The sequence below is a fragment of the Rhinatrema bivittatum genome, chromosome 9 (assembly GCF_901001135.1).
Source record: "Rhinatrema bivittatum chromosome 9, aRhiBiv1.1, whole genome shotgun sequence".
In the NCBI taxonomy this organism is placed as follows: domain Eukaryota; kingdom Metazoa; phylum Chordata; class Amphibia; order Gymnophiona; family Rhinatrematidae; genus Rhinatrema; species Rhinatrema bivittatum.
In genome coordinates, this window is record NC_042623.1 from 39,148,557 (window position 1) to 39,171,025 (window position 22,469).

The following is a 22,469-nucleotide window of genomic DNA, read 5'->3' on the forward strand; positions in this document are numbered from 1 at the left end:
GTGGTATGGCGTAAGGGGCATTCTCGTTTTAAGCCGTGAGTGGGATTGCTTTTCTCCTCCTGATGTTATCTTTAGCTGTAAACTTTAGGAATAGGAGTTATCTGTCTGTAAGGGGGGGAGGGGGATTGTATCAGGAACTGTGCCCCCCCCCCCCCTAATCTTGCCCCAATCTTTATCTCTTAAAATGCAGATGCTTTAAAGTAAAGGAGCTCTAAAGCAAGCAAAAAGGAGGGCTTGTATCATTCTGAGTGTTTTAAAGGTACAGGGTTCCCAAGTTTTCTGAAGACATTTGCACTCGTTTCCAGTGAAGTACTTAAGTTGAATGTGGAGATTTTGGTGAAGCCAAATATTACAATTTCAGGAGCTCTTTCTTGGTTTAAACTGATTGAAAATTGTGTGTGTGTGTGTCTGTCTATACAGATCTTTTTTATAGGCATTATATGTTCCCAGCTCATGGTGAATTGTATTGAACAGTGTGTATTCTTAAAATAGGCACTTGTAGATTATTTACCATAATTAATGTTGACATAACGTTTGGAAATGAACTGCTTTTAGTCATATGAATTACATTAAGGGACTTGCTGCTATTTATGCAGAATTCCTAAATGCAAATATTGTTTTCCAGTGGAAATTATCTATCTAAAAATGCAAGCCAATCAGTGGATTCAATTATCTTGAACAAACATTTTTAAGGCAAATATTAGGAATATACTTTGAGTTGTGTACGTGAACACTGTAGTTTGATAAATAGTGTGGCATCTCTGCTAGAATTTACAAGCGTTATACACAATGCACCCTGTATTGTTCCCCGTTTCTTATTTGGAGGGTTGGCAGACCGAAGCCATAAATGATGCCTCTAGTGTTTCGTGCATTGCTATGTAATCCTCTTTGTTAGCTGCACATAGTGGTGTTATTGAAGTCAGATGCGGAAGTATGAGCTTTGCAGTAAATCTGCCTTAGACATACAAATGCTCACCTCTTTTGTGCCATGATGTCATTTCCTGATGCTGCATAGTGCACTGTCATCTAGTATTGTGAGTTAACAGTATTATCCAGTACAGTCAGATATGTGTGTGAGGGAGGGGTCGTGTGTATTGCAATGCGCAGAAATATATTATGCATATAAGGAATATATAATGTATATATGTATGAAGTGAGCACAAAGAAGTTTAAACTGAAATGTCTTCAGATATGGTCTAAAAGTTAAACTTTAATAAGCTCACCGGGTCTTACTCATTTCATTAATGCAAAGCACTTGATGTGAAAAAGAGTGAGACTATAGAGAGATTGTATTCAATGTGAAGATTACTGTATCATCTCCTCTTTTCCCGTAGTTCTTTATTTGCTCAAAAACATTCTTCATTTTTCTTTCTTCATTTTGGTATCCATAGAAATACGATCTGTGCAAAATAAAATGGCAGATGCCTGCAAAAATTACTGCCAGCTTGCTTCAGAATGTCATAAAATTCAAACGTGTGCTCTCGTGCACATTTGGCTTCAGAGTTTTAACTCATTTGCTTACTTGATGATTATTTTAAGAAACAACTTTGTGTAATGTACTGAAGTAGTGTCACTGAGATATTAATATGCTTCTAAAGCATATGGGGACAGACTTAAAGATCTAAACATGTACACCCTAGAGAAAAGGCGAGATTAGGGAGAGATGATAGAGACATGTAAATATCTCAAAGGTTTCCATGCACAGGAGGCAAGCCTCTTTCAATGGAAAGGAGACTCCAAAATGAGGGGTCATGTGATAAGGTGAAAGGGGGTAGATTCTTTCCAGAGATGTAAATGGATGCATGGAACGGCCTACCAGTGGAGATGGTGGATACAAAACAGTATCCGAATTCAAGAAAGCATGAGATAAATAAAAGGGATCTCTGAGAGAGGGATGGGAATTATAAAGCTAAATGAGTTGGGTGGACGGGCAGCCTAGATAGGCCATACGGTCTTTTTCTGTCGTCGTGTTTCTGTGATAAATTCAGATAAGTCCTCAATGAAAAATCTGGACTTGGCTAAGATCTCATTAGCAGTGTTAACTAAGAAGAGATTCTGCTCTGTCTTTGTCCAGTGTTATCATTAAGGTTTACTGAGCATCTGGTCTTGCATTAAATCAATGTATGTGCTAGATATGACAATTTATTGCCAGCGGAGTTTGTTGTTAATTAAATGTAATATTTTTGTGGTACAATATAATAGTATTGCATTGTAGCACCAGTGCTATATAGTAAGAGACAATACATATTCAGGGTTATCTTAAAATGGACATTTTTTTGTATAAAATACAGTGATGATATAAGAGAGAACCTATATGCTGTGAGGTGAATATTAAGACCTGTGCGCATATGGCAGCGCGTGCACATGGATGCGGCGATTTTATAACAGACTTGAGCACCTATGTGGGGGGAATTTAGCTGCTTATGAAACAGAGTATAGAGTTTGCTCAATTTCATCTTCCATTTACATTTGATGGGCTGGGCTCTAAAGTGGACGTTTCCAGTTCTATAAAGGAAATAACATTCTAGGAATTAGATATGTGCAGCAGAATTTGCCAAAGTAATGTATTGTCAAGCAATGGATGAACGGAAGGCCCCACTGAAGCTGGATGCACTTCAGAGATTAATGAAAGGTTTCCTTTAAAAGGGTGATATTCACTCCCAGCCCTTACGGGTCACAAAAAAGTTGAGTTTTTAGGTTATTTCTAATCACAGTGATGGTAACTTTAAAACGAGCAACGCACGCCCATAAGCTAGAATTGTAAATCATGCGTGCATTTACGTATGTATGGTTTTAAATATGCCTACCACACTTATGTGTGCTCCTAATTTTAAACAATTACTCATGCAAAAGTAATTCACGTATCTTCCTTAGGACGTTGTTGGCTTTAATACGCGCAAGTAAGCAAAATTTTAAAGCATGCTCGCAAGAAGATCATTGTCAGTTTTACCCATTAATCTACCAGTTTTCCCAGTCCATCTCGAGGTCAACCAGACCCTTCTGGTTCTTCAGCCTGCACTCCCCCCAGTTGACCCAGAACCCTCACCCAGTTTTTTTAGGATTAAAAAGATTTCTGCAGAATTAAACTTCATCAAGAGCAGAAATAAGCATTAAAAGAAAAAGGAAGGTCTAAGCCTTCTTGGCCAGTCTGGGGCCACTAGAAGTACTGGTCCCCTGTGGTGTTCTATCTTGCGGATGATCCCGCCCAGTAGTGGCCTCGGAGGGAAGGCGTATAGTAGGATTTCCTGTGGCCAGGCCTGGAAGAGGACGTCTATCCCTTGGGATTGTGGTTCCCGTCTGCGACTGAAGAAGTTGGGAACTTGGGCGTTGGAGCGGACTGGGAGGGAACTTCCTAACCCCTACACTAACCTCCCTTCCCCTTCCCCTAACCTACCCGCCCGCTAGCCCTAACCTAGCCCCCCCAATCTTTATTTTACCTTTTGCGCCTGCCAGCACACGATCACCTGGCACAGTGGCAAATGGCCGCTGTGCCGGGGCCCTCTAGCCTTGCCCCCTCCCCGTCTCTTTCCCGAGGCCCCAGGATTTACGTGCGTGACCGGGCCTTTGAAAATTGGCCAAAAATTGCCAAAAATTACTCTAGCTGCAGTATTTTGCAGCAACTGAATACTCCTAAGAGAAACCTCAGTAATTCCCATGTTCAGAGAATTACAGTAATCTAGGCGAGAGCCCTAGGCATGCTTGACTGACATCAGAAGGGCTATCTAACACCAGGCCAGAGATTCCCAGCCAGTGGCAAGGAAGGACTTTGCCATCATGTTCTTCCTAATGAAGAATCTCTGCCTTCTGCTGTTTAAGCCCTGGATAGCCTCATCTGATGTCAGAGGGGCTTTCCAACATCAGACCAGAGATTCCCAGCCACAGGCAAGGAGAGACTTCACCACCATGTTCCTCCCACAACAAACCTCCTTAAGATGACCTCAGGACACATGTAATGTTATAAATTGAAAGCATTAAATTCATCCATGTATCCGGTATGAACTAGAAGGGCCACTTTAAATTGGATCTGCCAGCTAACTGGCAGCCATTGAAGCTTTTTCAGTACAGGAGTGATATGTACTCTCTTATTGAGCCCTGAGATTAAATGAGTGACTGAGTTTTATAACAGTTGAAAGACCCACAGAATGAGTAGTGAATTTCAGGAGTGCAAGCTAGGAAGAATCAAGGTTTGTAGCCTGATTGGAACTCATATAGACTCAGCAGTGTTTTTAGAGGTCATAAAAGGTGCAATTTGAAATATCCAGACTTCATCACTGCCTTAATTGGGCTACCCATCAACAGCAAGTTATCGATGATAACTCTTAAGTTCCGTGCAGATTTTACTATAGGAATCTCAAAATTCTCAGACCTAAAGGAAGATGGATGTTCAGACTTCCATGACCGCTGCAGAATCAGAACTTCAGTTTGCTTCAGATTTAAGGCTAACTTATTATGTCCCAAACATCTCTTCTCTGCAGAGAGGCAAACATATACAAGGTCAATAATGGTAGATCTAGATGCTGAAATAGGAATGAGGAATTGAGTATTTTCCGCATGGAGACAGTATCCTACATCGAGCCTGGCCAAAAGTTTACAAACGTGCCAAATAGATGTTAAATGAGGCAGCTGAGAGGCCGAGCCCTGGGGAGCACCAGTTGTCACTGTTTGACACCTAGGGTGACTAGAGCCTACAGTTATCTTGTACCTTCTTTCTGTGAGATAGGATTTGAACCGGTTGAGGACCGTCCGGATATACCGCATTCCCGCAGCCTGTATAGCAAGATTTCATGATTACTGGTGTAAAAGGCTGCTGTGATGCTGAGTAGAACTACTACAAACCCTTGGCCCAATCAAATCCTCTTTAAAAGACATAGAGGCTTCTGTGCTTAAACCCTTTCAAAAACTGAATTGGTATTGGTCTGAGATTTTATGTTCCTGAATGAACTCTTCCAGTTATTTCAAACGTACAGTCTCAATGACGTTCAAGAGGAATGGCAGAGAGGAGGTTGGCTGATAATTCATCAAGTCAGCATGATCAAGCCTTGGCTTCTTAAGAAGGGGGCATATTGATGCGCATTTTAGAGCTTGTGGTAATTTCCCTTCATTTAAAGAAAAATCTACAATAATATTCAGGGCTGGAGAGATTACATACTTTGCCCCTTCATTGCTGAAATATGGCAAGGCTTTAGAGGACATGATGACGAATCCATCGCAGTGAGAATCTGGGGGGTATTTCAACTTTTCAAATGCCTACTGTACATGAATGGAATCTACTTTGAAGTGTCTGAAAGGCTACATATAAATCAAATTAAAATAAAATAAATAGCATAGCAACGTAGTAATGATGGCAGATAATGATAATGATGGTCCATCCTATCTGCCCAGCAATTTGCTTTTGGTAGTAACTGCTGCCTCATGCAGGTTACCCCATGTGTTCTGTTAAGGGTAGTAACTGCCGTTCCATGCAGGTTACCCCCATGCAGAAATGTTACACCATCCCTTTCTTTATGCCTTTAGGAATCCACTATTTTTATCCCATGCCCTTTTGAATTCATTAACTGTTTTCATCTTCGCCACCTCTTCTGGGAGAGCATTCTAGGCATCCACCATCCTCTTCTGAAGAAATATTTCCTGATATTGGTTCTGAGTCTTCCCCCCTGGAGTTTCATATCATGACCCCTAGTTGCACTGCTTTTCCAGTGGAAAACGTTTGAAGTTTGTGCATCATTAATACCTGTCAGATAAAATAAACAAGTAATGGCTGTGAGTTCCGATTTCCCTATAAATTGCTTTTAATCTGCGAATCATACATACGCAGGGCATAAGAATATGGATTTATTTAAATAAGAGAGCTATCTAAATTCATCCCTAAGGCTCCTGCGGCGCCTGCTGGCCCCTTCGTCTGTGTAGAGTTGATCGAAAACCACATCCCTGGTAAACCAAATGGCTTCCAGTTTCTGGGGGTTCACTTTCAGCTTATGATTAGACAGCCAAGTGGTTATCCAATGAAGGCAGTGATTGAATTTCATAACTCCGACTGCAGGGTCAGACGTAAAAGATGTATGCACCTGAATGACATCTGCATATAAATAACTTCTAGATTTCAGATGAAAGTTTTGGCAGGCAGAGTTAGGCTAGGGCCGATGCACCCCTAAAGCATACAGAGCTATTACAATAATTAATCATAATGCCATTATTATCATAATTATTGTTATTAGAACTACTATAGCTTACTAATTCTAAACTGTATTAATAGAAGGTAAGTGGAGAGAAAGTCAACGAGGTCTCTAGCTGAGCTAGCTATGCTTTTTTGGCTTCTGAGAGGAAAAGTCCTTTCAAATTAAAATTCAAGATCTGATTGTAAGTACAGAAAAAAATGTGAAGAGAATAATAGGGCAATAGGAAGCTGGGCATGGAGAGCAGTTTTCAAAGAGATTTAGGGTCAATCCATGGCATTGAAATTTGCACCCCTTCTTCCCCCTCCTCATTCCTGGGTGCAGGGGAGGGAAAGTACACATGGGGAATTTGATTTTCAAATACCATCCCACAAGTTCCTGGGCAGATTTTGGCCACAATTACAGTGGGTACAGAGCATCCAGGGACCTTCCCCAAGCCAGTTTTCAAAGAAAATACTCTGATCATTTCTTTTTGTAAGTTAGCTTGAAGGTTTGTAGGTCCTGAATTTCTCGCCCGCCCCTTAATGAGTTAGGGAACATTTTTCAAACTCCCCACCTAGGCACAGGGCCTGCAGATATTGCATCTAATTTTCAAAGGGAAAGTACACGTATATTTTCTTTTTGACAAGTGTCCACGGTTTACAGAGGACCCATGGTCTTCGCGTCCAGTTCCTGTCCGGATGAAATTGCAAGGGAAAATTATGTGTTTCTTCCCCTGACCTAAGCACGTCTCTCAAAATGCCGCCTCAGAGTCCAACTAAAAGCAGACACACTATGGAAGAGCATGCATGATTTTAACTGAATCGATAGTCTACAGTTCTCAGGCAGCTGGTTTACCCAGGTAACGATCTATTTGTCCTGCTAAATGGTTTTCAAAATTGAACTCTTGGAAAGTCATTTTCAAATTGTAGTGGTATGAATTGGGCAAGTAATTTGCACCCATTTTTTTATTAATGAAAGTCTGTGCATACTTTTCACTTTGAAACCTGCCATGGGCACATCCTACCTAAGTACATTTGCAGTTACTTTATATGCTGGTGCTATTTTCACAGAAGTAACACATATAGGGGTCAGTTTGAAAAGCGTTGTTTATGCAAAAATGCCCATGTATGGGAGTGTGTGGGTTGAGCATGAGGAACGCAATTTTAAAAACCCCAATTTAAGCTCATATGTCTATGTGCATGAGCAAAAAATGAGGAGGTGGAAAAGGGGCAGGACATGTGCGTTCCAGGGCGGGGCCAACTGTTACACACGTAACTCCGTATTTTAAAACCGGAGGCCACGGCACATGGCAGCTTGTTATCTACATAACTTTACTGCTGCTCCTGAGGAAGAGCAAGTCTGCAGATCTTGCGTTTTAGGGCTTACAGGACAAGGTGAGGGGTCTGGGTCAACAGGAAGGCATGCAGGATGAAGAACCAGAGGGGTCTGGATGACCTCAAGATTGACTGGGCAAGCTGGTGGACTAATTGAAAAAACTGAGAATGTCCCTCCCATGAGCATGTTATAAAATCTGCTTACATATGCTCGTTAAAGCCGGCAAAGTCCCATGGAAGATGCGCAAAGTAGGTTTGCTCAAGTAACCTCTTAAAATTGGGAGCATATTTACGCGCGGTAGGCGTATTTTAAATCATAAATGAGCAAGTGCGCGCATGATTTAAAATTCCAGTGTATCGCCGCTCGCACACTAATGTATGGGCACATGCGCCCTCGTTTTAAAATTAGCCTGATAGAATTGAAAAACTTGGTCTGAATGTGGCTTAAAAGTGCATGTGGTGTGGGATTTTAGAATGGCCTGCGTACCTTAGCGTGTGACGTCGGCGTGCACCTTTACCCCTGCAAGGGAGCAGGTGTAAATGTCTACATGGCTATTCGTGTGCATACGTCTGAAAATCAAAAGTACAGGCGTAAAACTATTTCCCCGCCCTTCCAGCTCCGCCCGAGGGAGCATCTCTTTGCAGCACATGTAGAAGCACGTGCAAAATCACTTCCGCAGGTACTTTTACATGTACTGTCCCGACATAATTATTTAAAAGCCGTTTTACGCGTGCAAATGTTTTTTAACATTATCCCTTGAAATTGCTACTTACCAGCCTTAAATGGCTTTCAAAAGCATCCTCTCCATGCAAGGCTCCTTCTCTTGTGCAGGCAACACTGCCAGACTAGTAGGGGGTGTGCAGCAGTCAATAAACTCTATTGTCTTTCTCATAGCTAACTTTAGTTTATTGATTGTACAAGGAACATGCACTGTATATCCAATGAGGAGTTTATTAAAAAAAAAAAAAGGTTTTCTATTCTGCCTATTCAGGACAACTAGTCCTAGGTGGATTGCAATAAAGTATACAGAGACCTCTAAAGATAAGTTACAAACAAATACAGAAAGACTCAAAATTAAATAAAATTGAACAATGCAAATACAATCAGCATTTTTTTACAGTTCCAAAAAACAAGGTGATCTAGACTAAAAGGCCTGGCAGCCACAGTGTTCTATTGGGGGTTTTTTTGCCATTTAATGCTTACTTGACCACCAGATTTCTTTATCTGGATGTACATATCTTACTCAACTTGCAGTTACAAATCCCAAGATTGCAGCTGACTAGAATTTAAGGAACAGATGGTCCAAAGTCTGCAATACCTATATCCATCTGTTTTACTGTTTGCAGGAAACTATAAAGCATTAATTTTTAATAAAGATTAAATGTGACAGCCAGTTTTGCTAGTAAGTACTCTGCGCACTTTTAGCTATGCATCTGTTTTGCTTTTGTTTCCTAGGACTAGATTGTTCTAGCGACTCTCTCCAGGGTCACAATGCTCAACATGCATAGGTACTATAGATGCATTATGCATAGGTACTATAGATGCATTATTTTGTGCATAGAGCACCAGAGACGTACTTAAGTGTTTTTCGGAGTTTGGGCCTGAGTTACTAGGACTTTTGTCCCCTGTTGTTTCTCTGGGGAAAGACTCTGATAGATCAGATTCTTTGTATTTGTGGGAAAAATGCTTTAGTACATCTGGTGCATATTGTGGCTTTCACTTCACAGTAATGGCTAGTCTCCGATCCAGGCAGCCTTGAGCAGTCTTATTAAAATCCTCGTGATTACCCACAAATCCTGTGCTGCCTGCCACTTTATGTGGCTTCTGCTACACACAGTCATATGAAAATAAAATGTGATATATTGGTACAAGAGAAACCTGAGTGTCGAGGTCCTCCTGATGGATACTGATGTATTACTTACAGCCCAGTACTACTTGTAGGCTCATTTTAAAAGGTAAACTGTTAAGACTGACCCCAGAGATGAAAGATAAACTTTTCTCTTTGTCATTACCACGTGCTGCAAGTAATATTTCTTCTAGTTTAAAAGATGTAGATTTTGGGCAAATGTGCCCTTTTGTCAGCTTAAGCTCATATAAGTCAAGAAACGAGGCAGTACAGAACATCCGGATTACAGCATTTCTTCATTATATGCGGATTGCTGTCATCTGAGGTCTTTTCCTCCAATTTTAAATTGATATTGTGTATCACTTGTGAAGAGGTTGCGCAGCACGTAGCTAGTCTTCACCTGGGTTTAGGATTAAGAACATAAGAACATGCCATACTGGGTCAGATCAAGGGTCCATCAAGCCCAGCATCCTGTTTCCAACAGTGGCCAATCCAGGCCATAAGAACCTGGCAAGTACCCCAAAACTAAGTCTATTTTATGTTACCGTGGCTAGTAATAGCAGTGGCTATTTTCTAAGTCAACTTAATTAATAGCAGGTAATGGACTTCTCCTCCAAGATTGGTAATGGATTTACTCCTATTTCTTCCCTCTTTTTTGTTGATTCTCCTGAACGACAACCAGATATGCAAAAGAAAAGCTGGGAATGACAATCTGTGTCTACTGATCTGATTGTCCCCTTCCATTGTTTGTTGAATATTACAATTTGGGTGAGGTGCATTGACATTGTGATGTCAGCAAATCGATATATAAATACTCTTTTGTTATTTGGCCCAGCGGTTTCCATCATTGGTCGATAGCAGCATGAGTCATTGTTCCACCTGCTTTGTAACTACCCACCTAGCCCGGGATCCGTAGTGGAGAGGAAAGAAGAGAAAGCCAGTGATGAATTAGGCTGTGCAGTATTGCAACAGGAAAGGAGAACGGGCAGACTAGAAGGGCCTGGAGGTTTTATCAGCCATTACATTCTCTGTTTCTATAGTCCTGATATCTGAGGAAAGAACTTAACTGGCCTTGACTGTTCATGTACAATAATGTCTAGGTATGATGTCAACATTTGTTCATAGAGAAAGTATCACAGAATCCAATTTTCCATAGAGCCACTTCCAGAACTGCACACTATGGAGTTTTTTGGTACAAAATATGGAGTATAGTATAAAATGCATACTCTGGTGAGGCTCAAGAGTCAGAAAGAGGGTAGGAAATAGCAGAGTAAAACTGCTTGCAAGTGAAGCCTCCGCTCATACATTTCTGCACCCTTTAATGATGTTACCAAAACTATTTTGGAGGTGCTGAGACAAACACAGTAGCAAAATTCAAGAAAGCATGAGAGACCCACACAGAGGCCTTGTGATCTGCTGTTTTCTTTAACTGTAAGTGGTCCTAGGGTGCTCCCATAGAATTGTGGGAAATGCGAATCACGTCATGGGCCAAGACCTCAACTTCCCAGAGACAGCAGTTTGACTCTTTTCTGTACCCGGAATGTCACTTTCAAGTTGCCACAGGAGTTTCTAAAAAAGAAATAGAATGGGAGGTAGTGGATTGGCCAATGTCCTGGCTGCTGGAGGCGACATTCCTCCTTCCGTGAAAGTAGAATCGTGGCTGCCTCCTGCTGTCTCAACGTGTGCTTCCATTGTACAGTAAGCGTAAGACAAATACAAGCCCTCCTCTTCACTGCTGCAGGGATGGGATCCCACAATGGCCTTGCTGCTGAGGCCCGTTTCTTCACTGCCATGGGGATGGGCTCCTGCAGAGGCCTTGCTTCAGGGACCTTCTTCATCACAGTAGGGATAGGCTCCGCAGGGGCCTTGCTTCGGCAGGCTCTCTCCTTTTTCAGTCACCACTGGGATGGGATCTGCAGCAGCCATTCTTCAGGGCCTCTTGTTGGGCAGCCCTGATTGGGTGGGCCTGAGCCCAAAGTGGGTGGGCCACGGCCCACCTGTGGCCAAGCCACTGTTGCAAAAAGACTTGAGAAGTCACTCTTTTCAGATCTGAAGGTATTCCTCTGAAATGTATCTTCAGGAAAACAAGGAATCCTGCTTTGGACTCCTCTGCAGAAAATCTCTAATTCTTGAGGCCTGTCACTCCAATCTTGGGCCTCAGCCACTCTTCTAGGACAGGATACTCCTTTAATACTTGTCTGTTGAACTATGCACCCCACATCATGACTTGTTCCCTTGGAGAGAGAGACCAACAGAACCTCTGTCTTGGAAAGAGACTCCACAAAGAACCCTCTGTTGACATCGGCATAGGAATTGTGTTAAATGCTGACACCTCCCATTGGGGATTGCCAGCCACCTTCCATTCCGCCATCACTCACTACATGCAGGGACTGGCAAATCTGGGACTCCCTTCACAATTGTCTTTATTCATTTTTGGGATCATGACCCATTTTTGGGAGTTCACTTATTCTACACCTTTGTTCTAGTCAGTGATCATGCCACTGTTTGCCATGGACTGCTATGGATGTACACAACTGAAAATGGTTTAATGTTTTTTAAAGAGGTGTTCAGGGGTTGGAATGTGGGCACCTTTTCTTGTATTTATGGCAGGTTATTATTACACTGGGAGGTCCATCCCTTTTCCCCTTTGGAAAAGATCAAATCTGCATAGAAGGGAAGTGATTTTGATTGTTTTGTATAAAATTCCAAGAATAACTTTGATTCTTCGAGTTTATAATGTATTTTTAATGATGTTCTTAAAATACATATATCACAAATGTTGTTCTTTAAAGGACATATATTTAAAATGTTGTTCTTTATTGGTTTATGGTGGCATATATTTCTGTGAATTTTTGTTATTTATAAATACATGGAATTGACTTGTCTGTGAGATGGTTACTTAGTGGTTTCTTTAAAAAAAATCTGTAATAGCCACATTTTGTTTTTGCTGTCTGGCAAGTAATAAGCATATGATCTTGTTTATGAACAAGATATATATTTTATATTCTACATTTTGAGGTTTGTTTCAACAGACAGGCTATTTGAAGGCCTCGATGGACTTAGAATCTACTAAGTATATCAAGAAAGAAATGTCTTGCAAAGGAGCTTTCTGTTGGCTACTCCTCTAGGATGAGAAGGTGTGGGAATGTCTCTTTAAAGAATGATGAGCAAAATTGCTGAATCTAACTCTCTCTATTTATTTTCTGTTCAGCAGTTTGACCTCGGCACTGAAACAACAAAATAAGAGCAAAAGGGGAACAACTGGAAAATCTCCCTGAAGGGTCCACATATCTGGGGCCCAGTTACTGTCCCTTTTGGACTTCTGGTGGTTTGCTAGCCACTGGTAGCTCTTAGTTTGAAGTCTTCCCACTGGTTGTTTGCTAGCCACTGGTAGCCCTTAGTCTGAAGCCTTCCCGCTGGGTGTTGAGGCTTCTCCAGCACAGCTCTCCACTGTCAGTCTTGTATGAGCTTGTAACTTGTTCCTCTTTTCCCTCCCTGGTCTTTTGTTTTGTCCTTAGACCCTGCCCAGTGAGTCAGTAGAATTTCCTGACTGCCTTTTAAGGTAGTTTAGCCTGGTGTAGCATCTGAAGGCAGACTGGCCCCTTCGGACACCCTCCTTTTCAGAACTATAATCACCTGTTTTTTTTCTGTAAAATTTTCGGCTTTGGAATTTTCCCTTAAGATGGTGTCCATCAGAACATGACTACTTCAGGCTTTACATGGTGGCTTTACTTGCATCAGCTTTTTCACTAATGTTAATAATTTTTCATTTCTTTTTGGATAAAAACTGTTTTAGAAAATATTTAAATTTGATGATTATGGAACTATGGATTTGTGTAGAACAGTTAGCTATTGTCTTATGATAACCCTTTCATTATAAAGCTTACATTCCGATAGGTTTAAGATTTTGTATTAGTAAGTCTGACTTTCTTGTTGCTGTTTATTGCTGAATGTTAAATCTTAAGGTATATATCTTCCGAAATGTGACAATGTATTCATTAAAATACCCTGAGGGGTTATGTCACTTGAACACAGTCTGTTTAGGATAAACACATGCATGAAAATCATTGGTTGGGAAGGAGCACATGAGATAAAATATAGCAACAGAAGTCAGCAGCTTAGGTATGGTGACCCGGTCCATCAAGCAAATTAAACATCATTACCAAGAACACTGTTAGGAAGAAGGCAGCCAGGATATAGGGACACCAGAGTGAGACAATAGATGGTAATCCTTGTCCTTATTGGCTGAGCAGCCTGGTTCCACATAGGAGACTTATAAATAAATTGAATGCCCTTGGTATGGGACCTCGAGTGACTGACTTGGTTAGAAATTGGCTGAGTGGGAGGTGACAAAGGGTAATGGTAAATGGAGTTTTCTCTGAGGGTGGAGATGATATTAGCGATATGCCTGAGGGATCAGTTCTTCAACATTGTTGTGAGCGACATAGCAGAAGGATTGTCAGGAAAGGTTTATCTTTTTGCCAATAATATCAAAATCTGCAGCAGGGTGGACAGGCAGGAAGGTGTGGAAAACATGAGAAGGGATCTGGCAAAGTTCAAGAAATGGTTTAGGGTCTGGCAGTTAAGATTTAATGCTAAAAATTTCAGAGTAATGCATTTAGGATGCAAAAACCCAAGGGAGAGGTGCTGAGTATTGAGGGGGTGATATTCTTCTAAGCATGAAGGAAAATCAGGATCTGGGGGTGATTGCATATGATGATCTTAAGATGGCCAAACAGGTGGATAAGGTGACAGAAAAAGCAAAAAAGTTGCTTGGCTGCTTAGGGAGAGGAATGGTCAGCAGAAAAAGGGAGGTGATATTGCCCATATATAGGTCCCTGGTGAGACCTTATGTGGGATATTGTGTACAATTCTAGCGATCCCACTTTTAAAAGGATATAAACTGGTTGGAGTTGGTCCAGAGGGTGGTTACTAAATGGTCAGTGGTCATCATTCTAAAACTTATGGGGGTGGACTTAAAGAGGAAAGGCGAGATAGGGGAAAAATAATAGAGACATTTAAATATCTCAAAGGTTTCCATGCACAGTACCCAAGAAGAGAACATCCTTAGAAGAGGGTGAGGTATGGCCAGTATTATTTTATTTATCTATGTATTTATTTGCATGTTTTGTATACCGTTGTTCTAAATGAAAGTCATAATGGTTAGCCAAATAAGTGTCATGCAGTACTTCAGCACTTCCGTTAACAGGTACTGGTAGTGTCCAAATTCAGCCATATCCACAAAGGTGGAGAAGGCCAAATACAGGGTCTCAGGGGAATCAGAGCTAGACATTGACTACCTGAGTCGTGAAACTATGCCACAGGCCCCTATCAGGGCCACCGCAAGGACTGGGAAAGATAGAAATGCAGCACCTTCCAAGGCCCACGTGGTTCACACGTCGGCTGTTTGAACCACATAGGACCCTATAGGTGCAAAGCACCATGCAGTTCAAACAGACGATCATTGAAGCACACAGCCATAGGAGGAACAGCAGAGGCACTAGCACTGGCAAAACGAGTGGCAAGACTGAAGCTTCAAGATGGAGGCACCCGCTACCAGTCCCTACATCAAACTCCATTGACCCCAGAGAGGATTCAACCTGCAGTGACCATGATGGGCCACACTATCACATCCTCCCTCCTGAACACCAAGACGTGTTGGGGCAGCAGTGACTGCACAACACAGTCCACAAAGGCTTCAAGTCTTTGGGAAAGGAGATGCATTTGCAGACCCATCAGATACAGATGGTTCTAAAAGCCATGAGCAACATGGCAAAGGTGCTGACCATCCAGTCTAATCGGGGGACTGTGGCTTCTGGCCACAGACTGAAACCAGCCATCTCTGACCTCCGCCTCGCCCTCTGGAACAGCTTTGGGAGCCTCCTAGCAGCAAGCCCCTTGTCAGTCCCTTCCACTGAGCTCGGGCCAACCACACCCTATAGGAGCCTAATGTACGAGAAGATGAAGGACCAGAGGTGGAAGGCATGGAGCTGCACATTCATTCTAAGAGGGGAAAAATCCGCCTACAGTCCCCATCGCTTAGCTAACTACTTTTGCACCTGCTTCCTGCCCTTGACTAGTGCCAGTTTTAAAGATTTTTATGTCAGATTTATAAAAAGCAGTTTAAGGCAGTATTTGATATTACCCTCGTTTATTTAATGAAATAACAAAAATCCTACTCTTTATTTCACCCCTTTTTTGACGAGGTTTTATCTTTCAGATCAGTATGTTCTTTTTTTAGTGTGACAGATTTTTTTTTTTTGGTTCTTGTCTCAGAGGGAAAGGTAAGCCATCCAGACAGTTCCCACAAAGCTAAACAATGTTCTGTTTCCATCCTGCAACAGAATGTTTGTTGTTTTTTTCCCTTTTGATTGATGTTCGTGCACTCTCACCTTCAAAAACTATAAAGTGTATCTGTTTCACAAGGACACCACAGTAAATAGCTAGAGGACGATGATCAAAGGTATTTCTGCTGGTAAAGCAGTGTTTTACCAGGGGAAATGGAGTTTGATGATTGCCCACCCTCAGCGTGGGCAAAATTCCTTGTGGGGCTTTACAGCATGGATCATTTTTTCCCCCACATTGTTGTGAGGCCTTCCCAGGGTTGGGAAGAGAGCAGAGCTGCGTATAATCGAAACTCCGTGCATATTTTCGGACTGGAAAATTACCTGCAGAGAAAGCCGTCGTAATTCTTTATGAGTAATTTTTCAGCGGGAGGGGGAGGAGGGGCAATAATGAAAGCAAAAGTAAACATCTACTTTTGCTTTCATTATTGAGGCAAAACCATGAGTAATATTACCATCTGTGTTGAATAATTTAGAGTTAGCTCAGGGGGGATAATTTAAAAAGGGACTTCTGTGGCTAAAGCAGGGATAATATTCGTTACTGGCTGGATACGTTTATCGTCTAACTTTGGAGGGATAGTCAGTGGTGCATATAGCCTGCCATCTTAAAGATAGCCGGATAAACATATCCAGCAACTTGAGGACTGGCACAACCAGAGTTAGCTGGATAAGTTATCCATCTAATTTAACCTGGCCCTGGAAAGCTCCGTGTTAGGGTTGCCAGCTGGCTCCAGATTTTCAGGACAGGTTGATCCGGTCCTGCTTTTACTCCCCTGAATGCAGGTACTTATAGTCTTGTTTTTCTTAGAGGAATGCAATATGGAAATCATAATACGTCCCAGCATGCAATGGGGTAAAACCAGGACCAGATCAACCTGTCTTGAAAATCTGGAGCCAGTTGGCAACCCTACCCCATGTTATCTGGCTATAATTTATCTGGATAAGTGCTCAAAATATTCAAAAATTGGCACTTAGCTAGATAACTCACGTTATTCAAAAATTGGCACTTAGCTAGATAACTCACGTTATCTAGCTAAGTGCCAATTTTTGAATATTTTGGGCACTTATCCAGATAAATTATAGCCAGATAACATGGGGTAGGGTTGCCAACTGGCTCCAGATTTTCAAGACAGGTTGATCTGGTCCTGGTTTTACCCCATTGCATGCTGGGGTAAAACCAGCTCATCCTCACCCGTCGTCTCCTTCCTGCTCCATCCACATCAGTCTCTTCCTTCTCCTGCCACCACCATCCTTCCTTTTCTCTCATTCTCCTAATCTATCTTCCCTCACTAACCTCTTACTTCTCCCCCTCCTGCATGAGAATGCTCTGAATTTTGATTGAATTCTCCTCTTTCAGCTGTACTCTCTACATCCCTTACAATGCTCTGCTCCCCATTTCCCACTGACCCGGCCTCTTGTTCCCCTCCCAGTTCCTCTTCCCCTCCCTGTACTCCCCAGCAGGGTCCTCCTCACCCCCTCCTTAGCCAGCTGCAGGCTTGGCTCACCCACCCCTCATCAGCATGTTAGGCTTCCCTTCATTGGCAGGCTCCCCTCACCTTTCAATCTGTGATTCCCCCTTCTCTACAAACTTGGATCAGTTCCCTGCTGTGCACTCCCTGAGCCCAGGCACTGTTTTTTTGTGGAACTGTCCCTGCCTCCTCCCAGCACCCACAGATGCCAGTCCAGAGCCGATCCCATGTCTGCCGAGTCCACATAAGGCAGTCCACTACGAGCACGTCCTGATCCTTGGCAGCTCAGCAGTTAATACCTCCCCAGCTCCAGGGCCACAGCTATATGTGGTGCTTCCTGCCCTTGATTTGAAAACCCCAGAGAAAACTGCCGTCTCCTGTGGGATATAATAGGGGAATGTGTTTTATTTCCTTTTGTAGCAAAAGAAGCAATGCTCATCTCAATGCAAGCCTTGACCACAGCCCCTCTCAATAGGGAGCTGCCAATTTTTAAAAGATTTTGAGTCTATAATATCACAGCCCCCCCCCCCCCCCCAACCTTCTCCCCCTTCCCATTCCTTCCAGTAAAATTCCTTATTTACTCTGGAGATTACAGGACTGGAATCAAGGCAACTACATCTGTCCCTCTCATTTGACTCTGCCCAACCAGCACAGAATCTTCACCAAACTTCAAATAAGCAAGTTTTCAGCCTTTGTGTCTGTCTCTGCTGGCTCTTGTCTTTTTCTCAGTTTCCTCTCTACCTTAGACCTTCCTTTTTCTTTTAATGCTTATTTTCTAGTTTTCCTGTTTCTTTTCATTTTATTTTTCCTCCATGGTGTATAACTCTTTCTGTCCACCAGCTGTCTCTCCACAGCTCATTATCTTCCCTCGCCTGCTCCTGCTCTCACCCCCTCTTGCCTCTTCCATCTCCCTCCTCACTCTTCTGGCCTCTTCCCTCCATCATGATGCCCTCTTCCCACAACCCTTCTCATAGTTTACTTCCTCTATCAGTTCCGCATCCCAATCCACATTAGCTCCTTTCCCAGTCCTCTTCACCTCTTTCTTCCTTTTAAAGTTTCCTTCACCTAACCACTCACCCCTGCTTCTCTTCTTATCACTGTCCGTGTCTTCTCTCCTAGCTTGTATCCCTCTCAAAAAGGATATAGCTGCACTGGAGAAAGTGCAGAGAAGGGCGACCAAAATGATATGGGGCATGGAATGGCTGCCCTATGAGGAAAGGCTGAATAAGTTAGGGCTGTTCAGTTTGGAGAAGAGACGACTGAGGGGGGATATGATAGGTCTACAAAACCATGAAAGGACTTGAACAAGTTAATGTAAATTGGTTATTTACTCTCTCAGATAATAGAAGGACCAGGGAGCACTCCATGAAGTTAGCAAAAGGCTCATTTAAAACAAATCAAAGAAAGTTCTTTTTCACTCAGCGCATAGTTAAACTCTGGAATTCATTGTCAGGAGATGTGGTTTCAGCAGTTAATGTTACAGGGTAAGTTCCTAGAGGTTAAATCCATAAACTGCTACTACAGTAATTAATAAGCAACAGTAGCTTATAATCTCTCTAATGTCTGGGTACTTTCCAGGTACTTGTGATTTGGATTGGCCACTGTTGGAAACAGGATACTGGGTTTGATGGACCTTTGGTCTGACCCAGTATGGCATGTCTTATGTTCCCTTCTCTTAGCTACAGCCTGTGTCCCCTCTCTGTCAGCCTTCTCTGCAATTCTCCCTGCCCCTCTCACCCTCAGAGCCTGTCTGCTCCTCTCTCACAACTCTTCTCCCAGTCCCTCTTGCTCTCACAGCTCCTCCTCTCTCAGCCAGAATTCCTTTTTTTCAATTCCTCTCCCAGCTAGTCTCGTATTTATAACTAACTCCAAGCAGTTCTCTCAGCCTCTCTCTCACCCTACTTATAACTTTTCTGTCCCTCTAGCCCTTCTATCAGCAGCCTTCTCCATCTCCACTGCACCTCAGGAAGCCTATCTGCCCTAGACTGCTGCTGCTCTCTGGTCCTCCAATGGTCAGAATGTGGGAACAGTAACTAGGAGACAGAAGTGCAGTGCCTGCCCTTCCTGAAGCCCATTGGTCAGACATGCCACAGCCAATGAACAGCAGGGGGCGGGGCGGGAGCGATAACTAGGAGACAGAAATACTTCCTTGATATCTACCCTGGCAGCCCTGCAGCATGAAGCTCTCCGCTCCTAATATGCAGGAGTGCAGGAGACAATATTGGCGGGGCTCAAGCATCCACAGAGCTGGCGCCTATGCACATGTATATCCTGTATGCAAGTATATTTACCCGGACTGAGCGGAGGTGCTCCTGGGTGCAGAGTTGGTGTAAATGTGTATAGGTAAATTTTGTTGGATAATTTTCAAAAAGGACTTCGAAGTCAGCTTTGAAAATTGTTGTAACTTGAGCATGTATTTGCCATGGAATTTAGAGACGTTACAGAATTACCTCCAAAGTATATAAGCTCTCCATTTAGCACCCCAATTAAAGCACCCAGCCATTATCTTTTATAGTTCTTCTTTTAGGGAAAGGTGACATTTAGCATTGATTTTACTGCATCCTGGAACTGAGGACTATTACCTAAAAATCAATCCAAGGACCAGATTTATAAAAGCTTATTACCATGGGCAAACAATAAGAGAACCCTTATAATAAATCTAAACTCAGAGATGGTAACTTTCAACCAGCAAGCAGGCACACATTTGTGCATGTGCATCGGCCTGCACCCAGAGACACAGCTATTAATTTTCGCATGTACATGTGCTCATGTAATAAAATAATCTTGCCACGTGCACATGTGTGCTGAATTTTAAGTGGGCACGCCGAGATTGCTCAGTTAATAGCTAGGTACACCATCCCCCTTGGTTTGATAGCCTATACCCCCCAGAGCCTTTAAAGCCCTCAGAAATGGCTCGATTTATTTTATGACTTACATGTCACCCATAATAGAAGTAAAGTTATGCGGCAGGGAACCTCAGTGCACTGGGGCACATAAATATTTACACGTGCATCTCATGGCCAGGCCCCACCCAGACCATGTACACGCCCCACCCCTTTTGGGAAATTTTTGAGATATGTGCACCGCAGCAATTGTACACGTATATGAGCACATTTTAAAATCCGGTCAGCACATGTAAGCCCAACTTCTTCGTGCACCTCCTGATTTCTACGTGCACCAAGCTTTTAAAATTCACCTTTAAAGTTTTAGGAAATCAAGCATCAGCCAGGCTTTAAAACAAATAATGGAGACCTCATCAGCTGGAATTCTGCTCTAGCAAATACCTTATCACACAACGCTGATGCCACAATTGAGCATGTTCAAACTGTGGATCGGATGCACTGATCTTGTGTTGTTCAAAAGCAGCACAGCCGGCCCGGTGAGTTTTGAAAATCCTCATTTACAGTGCCAGCGTTTCTGTATCTGGGAAGATTAGCATGTGGCAGGAGGTTTGCACCACCGTCACCACCCCTGCCCCCAGAATCAGTTCAGTTGCACAGAAACCTCCCAGCCTGAGATGGTTCAGTTGCATGGCGTTCCCTCCTCCTGCACCAACTGGAGGTGCCCAGTTGCACAGGGGACACACACATACACATAACCCAGGCAGCTAGATGGCCTTGGAAATTATTGTTTTGAGTAGGCCTCCTTGAAATAATGTGAGAATTTAAACCCTGATCATTACCATAATTCACATATTACAGAAAATAAGGTAACTGTATCTAGCGGGGATGCTAAATTAAAGAGGACATACCATAAGCTGAAAAGCAAATAATAATTTTCTGAAGTTTTGTCTGCAAAGAAAAAAAACCAAAACAACCAGCATTTCAGAGTCTTTGAGCTTCCCTCATTCGAACAAGGGCAGATATTTTAATTTTCACAGATAGTCATTATTGTAAAAGGATTCATTCAGGAGCTATTTGAGGTCTGACAAAAAGATACTTGCTACGTTGTGAATAAAGATATTTGGGACCAGTGGGAGGCAGAATCACAATGAAACTTCATTACTGCCTTCCGCACTAGCCCACGAGGGATTATTCCACACACTATTATGCAGGTTTTATTTGCCTCCATGACGCCTAACTTTGAATACATTTACTTATGCCTGGGGTTTTCCCTTTTGCTGCCAGTTCCAAATAAATTCTAGGAACAAAAAACGTGTGCTAAATATTGTTTTTTCCTCTCATCGAAAAAAAATGGGAGCCAGGCCATGTCAACATCTGTCATTTAACTCTCTCATACTCCATTCTCATGGAATTTGAAAGAAGTGTTAGAACAGAGATCCCACAAGGTACCATTTTGGCAGTTTTTTCTTACCAATTTTAAATAAAACAGTATCACTTTTTCTGCTAGAGATCATGGTACCCTCATCTTTCTAAAAGCACTGTGCTAGATCCTACCTACTATACAGGTAAGCTAATGCCTGCATTTCTTAGCGTTTAGACAGGTGGATCCAGAACCAGTGGGTTATGCACCTCTACCAGCAGATGGAGATGGAGCAAAGCTGATGTCACGGTATATATATACATTTAGCGAAACTGAAGATCCCTGCGCCTAATTTGACCAAACTTTTGACTACAAAAGAACGTTCATTCATCATTGCTGGATCCACAATATGGAACACTATGCCCTCTGAATTACGCCAGGAACTTTGCCACAAAAAATTTAAACAAAACCTAAAAACCTGGCTATTCAAAAAAGCCTACTATTAATAAACTGAGTTCTATTATATTCCTTCCAGATTATTTCTAAAGACACTCTTATATTGACTTTCTTTATTTTAATACAAAGTTATACTTGGTTTTATATTCATTCAGTTATTATGTTATATTATAAAGCTCTATGCTGAATTAATGTTTGAATGTAAACCGAGGTGATGTTTCTTACAGACCCCGGTATATAAAAATCCTTAAATAAATAAATAAATAAATAAATAAATAAATAAATATACCTCTGCACTGACATCAGCCTGCCAGTATTCTCTGTCTCCAGCAGATGGTGGACGTGCATCTCCCTACTGGGGAATGCATTCAAGTTTAATAGGAGAAAGAAGGATAGAAATCTATTGCCCCACTCTCCTGTGGTGATACCTTATGGTCCCTCCCTCAGTCAAGATTTTCCTGAGGTGATTTTGGTGGATTCTCCTTCAGACGAGTGCTTTGGTCCGGTAGCTGGTTTTTTTTTCCAGTGTGGACTTAGCTGTAAAAACAGCTGAAAGGCAAGTGAGTACAGGAAGCCGAGCGCGGCAGTGAAAGTACATGTCCTCTCCCCCCGCAGCCCGAGACCAACTCCATTCTCAGCCAGGACAGGCTGAGCTCAGGCA

At 42.4% G+C, this 22,469-nt stretch overlaps 1 protein-coding gene across 12 annotated transcripts in view; it reads left to right on the forward strand.

Moving 5' to 3' along the window:
• MAGI2 (membrane associated guanylate kinase, WW and PDZ domain containing 2) overlaps positions 1-22,469 on the forward strand; it is a 1,548,202-nt gene that overhangs the window by 975,910 nt on the left and 549,823 nt on the right. The gene's annotated exons all lie outside the window — the stretch shown is intronic.